Genomic DNA, 10,249 nt, shown 5'->3' on the forward strand with positions numbered 1-10,249 from the left:
TCTTTTGATTCTTTAAATTGGTTAAAAGCAATTTTTAAGTTATAATATTTTCGGAACTTATTGCGAAGAAACTCCAAAATCCCAAAAATGTAATCAGCCGATTCATACTTTAATTCATCAAAAAATGGATGCATTAAAGTTCAAATAAATCTTGCAAATCTTCAGTCAGTCAGTCTTCTATCTCGTAAATAATCACTCAATGGTGTAAATTCCCACCTTCCAAAGATTATGTGCCACGTTTCATATTTCTAGATCAAACGATCTAAGCTATCACAGGCTATTTTATTTAGAGCTGCATCTAATTGACAAATGCCTACACACAGATGCAAATGTTTTTTTTTTTACTTTAGAGATTGGTAGGAGTTTTGACAGCACGATAGTCAAAAATGATAGGTGTGTTTCATTTCAATGAAATCTCTTATGAATAGTTTGATATTCTGATTTCTTAAACAAAATCAAAATGCTTTTTATCCATTGTTATTAAAAATTAGTATCCTAGTGACACTTTTTCGGGTTCTTTTATGCACATGAGCCTTCCGAAGCCAATGGTCTCATAATGTCATGGAGCCAGTTAATATGCAGGGATCCTATATTTAACTATCCCTCGCCATATTGTCTTTCTTATCCCTCATGTAAATAAGGAAAAAACTCTTTCTTTGGCTTTGAAAAATTCAAGAAAATAACTTGATTATATTTTTAAGGAAATAATAAAAACGGTTTGATTTTCATTGCAACAATTAAAATTATTGTTAAAAACTGTACAAAAAGAACTGACAAATTGTAGGAAAATTTTGTATATCAACTCAATGCGCATCACTTAAAAGATTATTTCTGAATTTTAAGCTGATGTATGTTATATTTGTGAAGTTTTTTTTCAAAAGTTACTGCAAAGAAAAACTTGCAAATTTTCTAATATCTATTACTGATTTCATCCAAATTTCATAACAAAGGCGCACACATTCATCCGTCAAAAAAAAAATTATGTTTTCGAAATTTAGTAGCTTTTCATCAAACCGTCAAATTGGCAGAGTATCAACGCACATTTTCAAATACAGCACTAAACGAAAACTGTAAAATATATATTTTTGTGATTTAGAAATGCTTTAATTCTACTTAAAATGACAGCTGTTGCTTAGGATATTTACCCAAAATACGTCATAACTTTATGACTATTTCTGTATAATGGTTCCCACAATGTCTTGTGTAAATTGGGATAATTAGAATGGCGATTAGGAGCCGAAACTCCTTTCACATACCACTCCTTTGATTAATTAAGTAATTTGGAATAATTATCTGTATACATTTTCATGAAGAATTTCCAAAACAATTTTTTTTAATTAAATGAAAGATGAAAATAAGGTTTTTAAAAATGAAAGAGGGAGAAATTTTTAAATAAATTATTGCCCGAAATTAAACTCTAATGGATTTAACTTTTGCTTTAGCAGGAAGTAACCCTCCACCAAGTAAAACTGTGTTTCGTGGAATGTACAGTAGGGTGGAACGAAAAAATCACTTTTTGATTTTTAATTTGTAATAGAGCGGAAAAGTTGCCTTTTGGTGCAGATAAAATAAATTATAAATATGGAAAATATTGCAGTAGGTTTTGAGGTGCCGCAAAGACGTTAATGTTTCATAAAATTGAAACGTTTGCTACCTTTTAAAGTTCTTTTACGAAATAAACAACTTTTGATTTTTTTTATTTGTAATAGCGCAGAAAAGTTGCCTTTTGGTATTGAAAAAATAAATAAAAATTATAAAAAATATTTGAGCATATCTTGAGGTGCCACAATTTTTGCTTGCCTTGATTATGAAATAAAAAGCTTTCATTAGGCATGCATTGTCATATGAATTAAAGTATAAAAACAGTTTTACTATTACACTGGCATGGCACTGAGTCGTCGCCGGAGCGGTTGTTGTTGAGGTAAGACGGAGATTTGTCCGGTGACATGGACAAAGCTACTGATTTCAAATCAGTAGCTTTACCGAGTTCAGTTGAGTTGGCGTCTCCTCTCCTTCTATTGTGTAACTGATTTGTTTGTGCTTGAGTGCTCTACTGTGAGTAAAAATGGCTCAGTCTAAATGAATGAAGGCAAGACGAATATCTTTTTTTTAAATAAAAAAATGCCAGTTATGGAATAAACGATCAATGCTCTAACAGATGGCTCAATGGTTCTAAACGATCAATGCTCTAACAGGAAAATAGTTATAGGTAATACTGATATTGCTACCACAAGCGCTTTGTCGAAGAAAGAATAAAGAATTACAGAGAATAGTTAAGTTTAATCAAGAACGGCAAAAAACACTATTCCATCAGAAATGATTACTGGTGACAATGACAGCACTGAAGAACAACAGTGTTCTTTATAAAAAGAGGCAAGCCAACTAGATCTATCAAGCAGACAAGAAGCGATAAAAGTACCAAGTACCTGTGTGGTTTAGTATTATGTTAAAACTTTAAATAGAAGACATCTGAAGCTGAACCAAATAGTGTAGGGGACTCGGTTATCGACTTTCTTCGGCTTCCTTGTCACATGCAAGCAGTGGAAAGAGCTGCGAGTCTGGCGGCCGCTCAAAATGTGCAAGAGAATGATACATAAGAGCAAAAATTGACTCCCATGTAAATATGCCAAAATTTAACTAAGAAAAACTGTTTAAAGTGGGAATGAAGTAAAAGCAAACATTTTGCAGCTGTAACATTTGTAATCATCGGGGATACAGGGAAACGCAAAACTGAATATTAACAAAAATATTTTTTTTATTATTATACTTTGTAATTAATAATTTTTTACAATTGTAATGCCTATATATGTATTCATCTTTTGTAACATTATATGAACGAAAAATTCATAAAAATATTTTATCAAAGTTTATAATTTTTCAATTTTTTTTTACAAACTTTAAGCTTTTTTCGGTACCTCCAAATATTGTTGCATTGCAACCAGAATTTTTAAAAATTCTTTTTGAATCTACAAGCTATTGAATCTACAAGCTATTTGAATCTACAAGCTATTCACCACTATTGCCAAACTAAAATCTAAGAAAAAATTGTAAAGACCCTTTTTAAAAATTTCAATTTTTTTACAAATTTCAAGATAATGTAATATTGCAATCAAATGTTTAAATATTGTTTTTGAACCTAAAAGGCAAATTTTCGCACTTTTACCAAATTAAAATCTAAGAAAAATTTTTAAAGGCCCTTTTTAAAAATTTCCATTTTTTTCAATTGTTTTACAAATTTTAAGCTCTTTGCGACACCTCAAGATAATGTAATATTGCAACAAATTTTTAAATATTGTTTTTGAACCTAAAAGTCAACTTTTCTGCACTATTACCAAAGTAAAATCTAAAAAAATAAAAATTAAGGCCATTTTCATTCCATTCTAATGACTGTCATCTGCAGAGGGTTGGGCAGGCAGTAATAACTGATGAGCAAAAAAATTTCAAAGACATTTTTAATATAGGTAAAAATCATTTTGTTTGTGAATAATTCTTTCTTTGATATTAAAAATAATACAAATCCTATTCCAATATAACTAGGACTACAAAAAATTCATTTACGAAAGTGGATAATAGATGAGTGTCAAAATTACTTCAAAATTGGATACAGATCAAACTTTAATCATTGAACTGATTTTGTCAAATTTTGTGTCATTTGAAATTTCATGACTTTTAGAAACGCCATCAATAGATGCCCACCCCTCTGTTTACTCCATTTTAGAAAGACGCCTAAAAATAAAACCTTAACACTTACCCATTTTTAATATTTGGGCCGATTTCGCCTGTTTATTTTCCAATTAATTTTGTTACTTTGCGTCCATCCTAATGAATTAGATTGCTCCATGCTTACTGAGCACATATAATTTAAAATAATATTTTCAACAGGAGTGCCATTTCGGATAACTATTAGGATAGGATATTTTTGTGTAAAGCTGTGAGACAGCAGTGAAATTATTAAATTTCTGTTTACTTTAAAATTTTACTGTGCGAATCAGATAAGAAAATTGATGATGTATGATAATGATCTTATTATCAGCCATTCATCGCATGAGATTATGTCCGTTGTTTTCAGTTCTAAATTAATTACTTATGCTCCTAACATACTATTTTATTAGATTTGACGATACTTGGACACACCACATGAGCATCCACAAGCATACATTGATTAATTATCCACCTTATTAAAAGTGAACAGCTCATCTTCATTCATTCAGCAGAATAAATAGTTCAGTGACAGTCACAATTATAAGCATTTGATTAAATTACTATTAAATACATCCCAATATCAAATTTTCCGAATTTTAATGAAAGATTAATATTTTAATGTTTTTTTGGAATGTTTTCAATTCCATTTTCTGAATTTTAGAATAACTAAGTAATTTTGAATTAAGTTGAGGCTCTGATCTTATATTTTATGTTTGAATGAAATAAATATAAATAATTGTGGAACAAATCACAAAAATTTTGGTGAAGAGAAAAATTTTTGGTATCGGAACATTTGCGCTCGGTAAATCATTCCCTACCCCTGTTGCATCGTAGGTTTACTGGGATTTGGACCTTTGGCAAGAAAACTTGGCGCGGGTGACGGTTTTTAGTTTTCCATAGCTGCATTTCCGGTCGGGCTAATTGATAATAATGGAATGGCGATAATTTTTGTAAAAATTTTATTTGATCTTTCATTTATGAGATCTTGTACATACATTTATCTTATTCATATATCTTGCAATAAATGATAATTAATTCTATTATTAATAGAAAAGTAAGACTGTTTTTATCAGAAAAATAAATAGCGGAATTAAATGCATTTAAAAAGAAGTAAGATATAAGAGAATCTATAGCTGTTTTATTTACTAATATTTGAACAATCTCATATTTCTGAATGAATTTTCTTCAAAATCGCTATTATCTTTACTCATAAAAGGGAAAAAAATGTATGTGTATGTATATATATTACAATAGTTCACTTAGCAATTTTATGTTTTTTAATCTCAATAGTACTCTTGTTTTATGTCATAAAGTAAAATTGTCTTAACATTTATTGAAATTAGATTCGTAATTGAAAAGAAATTTTTGTAAAAAAAAAAAATGTACATAAGTGGATTAATTTGAACATAGGATTCTGCCAATTATCTGCCAGTTTTATATTATAGATTTCAAGAATTCTTTTGCCTTTTTCTTTCAATACATTAGTTTGGAAAAACCTACTTTTGTTTATTTCAACTCCCTTTTTTGTTAAATATTCTTTTAAAAAATATTTTAAATCATGTAAATTCTATTTACAAAATCAATTCTGCTTTTATGCAAAGAAATGTCTTATATCTGATAAATAATTGTGTTTTACAAAAAAAGATAAAGAAAATAGATGCCTAAAGAGAACATTTTCATATACGAAATTTGAATACTATATCTTGGATAGAATAAGATATCTAATACACAGGGAATTGAATTTTTGGGCTACGACAAGACATAAGTTTTGACTTCAAATTTAGGTTTTAGTGATACAACTATATCAATTAACAACAACAACAAAAATCTAATGTAATTGGCCAGTAAATAGAATGATTAGTGCGTTCCGCATCATTTTATAGATTTTGTTTCCTTCGTAATTATATTTATTGATTAAGAAAAAAAATTAGTTTGATATTGGTTACTTTAATAGGAATATTTTCAAAATAGTAGAAATAAGGGAAGTTTGTTATATTTGAATCACCAAAATAGTTTTTAATGAAATCTGAGAGAAAAATAATTTCAATAAAGGAAAAACAGTAAATTTTTTGTATTTATTTACTTTTAAAAATGTAATAAACACTCTGAGAAATGCGCTTTAATGTAGAAAAAAATATAGCCTATTAAAATCGTTTCATCGGATCAATTAAAGAAAATGATTCCACAAATTACATCACTAATTTTTTTAAGCTCAATAATGGAAAATAGGTTTTGATTTTCAAGCTCATATCAGCATATAAAATCTGAACTCAAGTTTTATATTTTATGAAAGATATCATTTCCTTTTTTATTCGTTTGTTCCTCAAGATATAAAAGAATACAGCCTTAATTTTTCTATTGATTGGTGGCTTTTTATATTAATTGTTATCTTTTTGCTTTAGACTTTTCCAATTTCAATTAATGATAATGTTTATAACTGCTTTCTGAGAGCTACGATAGACCTCTTCAAATTCAATTAAAATTATTACCTAACCTTTAAAGATAAGGTTAGGTAATAATTTTAATTCCAATTTAAGCCCTTTTTGGAGGACCCCCCCCCCCAAAAAAAAGGAATAACCTAACCTTATCTTTAAAGTATTTGAATAAAATTATACTATAATATGTACTAAACTGTGGTCAATAAAATTTACTCTCAAAGGATATAACATACTTAATTTCAAGCGGTTGAAATTCTATCTTTCCTTTGATAAAACATAACATTTATTAACTTTCATTACATTTTTTTAAAAAAAATAGAATAATATTCTATTAATTAAAGTGCTTAAAAATTGGTTCCAAATTAACACCTTCAACACCTATGCAGAATTACATTAACTTAATAATGCTTGAGCATATGTGATTGAGTTCATGTGACATGAGGACGGGCTTTTTGAGTTAGTCAGCAAAGATTTATCAAATATCTATTCATAAAGTTAATTCATTTCTTAGTTCAGATATATTGCCAATAAAAATTAACTGAATCTATCGTTACCATACAATATACTTTTGTAGAAAATGAGACCAACTATAGGACTTCTAAAAACGACAGTTGTAACATATGAACAGAAAACTGCGAGTAATGATGAATTTCTTGCACGAAAAATTGTCTTCACTTTTCCAAACGTGAAATTTTTTCAAATTAATGTTTCTATCTAGATTAAAGCAACATTCGTCTCTCCAAATAACATTTTTCAGAAAAAAAAAGTTTTGATTTTGCATTGCAACAAAAATTTGATTTTGCATTGTTTTTCTTGCTGAGTATTCCAGTAAGTCTCTGAGATGGTTTAAATGTTCAGTTCCCCAAGTTTCTCTTCCCTTCTTTATAAAGACGATAGTGCAACTGCCGAAGAGTGAAAATGAACAACGTTATTATTATCAAATTCTTTTAAAGACATAATGACTTGATGATGTACTAATTGCATTCCGAAATAAACGCTTTCTTCCACATTTGTGGAAAGTGCTTCGAAATTTAAAACTAAACATATACCTACAATTGTTCTAGATAGAAATGTGAAATTTTGTATAGATGAAAATAAGAATCAATGTATACTAATTCACTCTTGAAATTATGATGGATATAAAAAAATTTAATTTTTGCTATTTTTCTACAATTGCCTATCTTATTTAATGAAATTTTGTAATTCGAAGTATGTTTAGATGCAATATTTAAAAAAAAAAAGTGACTTTAGAAACCCTGCTTACATAGTTTTGAAATTAGATTTTATCTTAAGGCCTAATATTTAAATATTTACCATTGTAATTTCAATTTTGATTACGATAAAGGTCCAATCTATATAAATCTATACTTTTGGCAAGAAATTCAGGGGCGAAAAAAAACAAAAGAACGAATAAAATATAAAGTAATATATTTTATTTTCAGCTTTCTTTCGTGCATAGATTTAAGACAAATTGAAAATTAGTAATAAATCATTGGCAGCGCTTTTAAGAAAATAGGCAGAAATTTGCTACTACATTACTTGCGAATAAAATTTAAGCTCATGATACTGAATTTGAGAATTAAGGGTTTTAATGTAGCACGTTTAGATGTTGCATTTAAATTAATTATCAACATTTTCTTATTGAAAATGTGTTTTTTTTCTCCTGAGAACTAACCAGCAGCTATTTTTAAAATTATTAATATGATTCCTATCATTTATTTTAGTCAGCCAAAAAGCTTATTTTTTTTGCAAAAAAAAAAAAAAAACCACTTTATTTGAACATTTTTAACGTAAAAAATACATTACCTCATTTCAAGTATCAGTTTGTGGAATGTATATACAAAAAAGCGTACATACATATAGAAAGAATTAAACATTATTGATATCCATTTAAATTTGAATTTAAAGCCCTTTCTATGTATTTTTTTCATTTTGTTAAATAAAGTTAAAACGTAAGAGATATAAAGATTAAATCCTCATAAAACTAAAAATTATAATTCATTTTATTAGATTAAATTTGTATTATGCACATCAGAATTATAATTTTTATAAATGTCTTCCGTGTGGGAAAATTATAAACGTATTCCTTTTAATAAATACATTTTTAAAGCAAATTTCTCACACTTTATATTTATTATATTCAACACTCGTTTGAAACGTGGTAAGGTCATCAGCATTTTTCTCAAGGAAGTTTCGTTTCGTTATCAGAGACAAGGAGTATCTTTCTCATTCATAGTGAGTTGATTACCATTTGGCGTACATTGTAAAATCGCCAAATCTTACATGCAAAGATAAAGTTTATAATGTGGTAGTCTTTCTTGACACTTGAATGGAAAGGGGGAAATTTATCGAGCGCAAGTACCATAGAACGAAATTTTTTACAAGTTATTGATTTATTATCTAATAAATAATAATTAAATACTGATGTTCAAATCACTTTTGAATGCGTCATTTTGTTTGAGAGATTTTCCAAAGAAATTTTATCATTTTAGTTTTGTAATTATTGCAATATCAAATTAACTGATACATTTATTTTCCAATCAAATCTGCTAAAAATTGCATCATATTTTGATTTATTGGAAATGCATTGTATTGTATTATTTACTTCGATACGAAATTGCCAATATGATACAATCATCAGTTGTAGTATATGATGAAAATTTTGATAGTGTGTACTTGTTTAGAAGAATTTCCAATGCATTTTATTACAATTCTTTTGCCACACTTGCATCAAAAAATCAAGCTATTGATTCTTTTTACTTTCTCATACACGAAGTATAAAGAAAATATTGTATTCGTTTAAAAATTCGAGCTGGAGATTTCAACAAATCTCTATATTTCAGACCTCCCTATCGAAAAGCACATTTTTTGGCATTATATCCATCTGTCTGTGAACTCCAAAATGCTTTGAACTAGACAAATGAAATTTGTTATACGACCTTTACTACAGATTTGTAGGTTTCTATCGAATTTTGAGTCAAACCAATAGAAAAGAAGTCAATCTGTCCGGCTGATCGAATATAAGTTAAAACTGTAACTACAAAACGAAGTCAGCTAGATGGATAAAATTCGGTTCAACATCTCTAGTGTTGATTCTTATACAATTTTGAGCCAAACGCAGCCAGAAGTTTGTCATCTGTCGGTCTGTACTTTCAGCAACGCAGACTTGAATGTATCGAATTGTATATGTGATTTTGTGGTTACAAGCATAGTTCTGTGTCAAATTTTTGCTTCAATTCGATTTTCTGATACTATTAACCACATGCCAGGGATAAGTCGCCAAAGATCACATGATAGATTCAGTCAAATTGCTGCATTCACTCCAAAGGTTAATATTTCGCGACTCTTGTATACAGCATACCATGGAAGGCTCCTCTGGGTCTTTAGAAAGGATGCGAGAAAGTTGTGGGGTAACTAATCCCATTTCTTTTATTAATGAATCCAGTGTTATTATTTAAACTGAATGCTTTTCTATTCATTAATCATGTCAATGTGCGAAGCGTGGCTAAATATTTGTTTTAGCATCACATAGGACACATTGCACATGCGCATTTCATCTCCAGCCTTGAGAGATGAGCGTCTTTCAAAATCGTATTCCTTAAAGAATACGTACTTGTAAAATCAAAAAAAAAAACCCTTTTTATAATGGGAATGATAAGTGAGATGGCACGTATTTTCTGGACTTGTCCATCCGGTCGTTACGAAACAGATCTCAACGTTGATAACTGCTGCCAAGGTCGCGACGGTCATTAGAAAGCAATATAATAGTCACGAAGGACCTCAGGGGAAAGCAATTTATTTTTCTAATTTCGTGTCGAAAAGTAAAAGAAGAGGAAAGTGAATTAAGTCAAAATAAAAATATAGATGCACATTAACAAAACGAATATTAATTAAGATGCTTACAAGATAATTGGATGTATTTATATATTCATAAACAGTTTTTTTTTTATTTATTCCGTTTGCAATAGCGAAGGGGACGTTCTATTTTTAGCAAAATATTATTCTATATAAGTCTTTGATTTCAAATGATTTCTTTAATCCTCAAAATAAAAAAAAAATACTTAAATATCTTAAAAATGAAACCTTTATCTAAAAACAAATTAAAATAA

Source organism: Argiope bruennichi, chromosome 6 (assembly GCF_947563725.1).
Source record: "Argiope bruennichi chromosome 6, qqArgBrue1.1, whole genome shotgun sequence".
Lineage (NCBI taxonomy): Eukaryota > Metazoa > Arthropoda > Arachnida > Araneae > Araneidae > Argiope > Argiope bruennichi.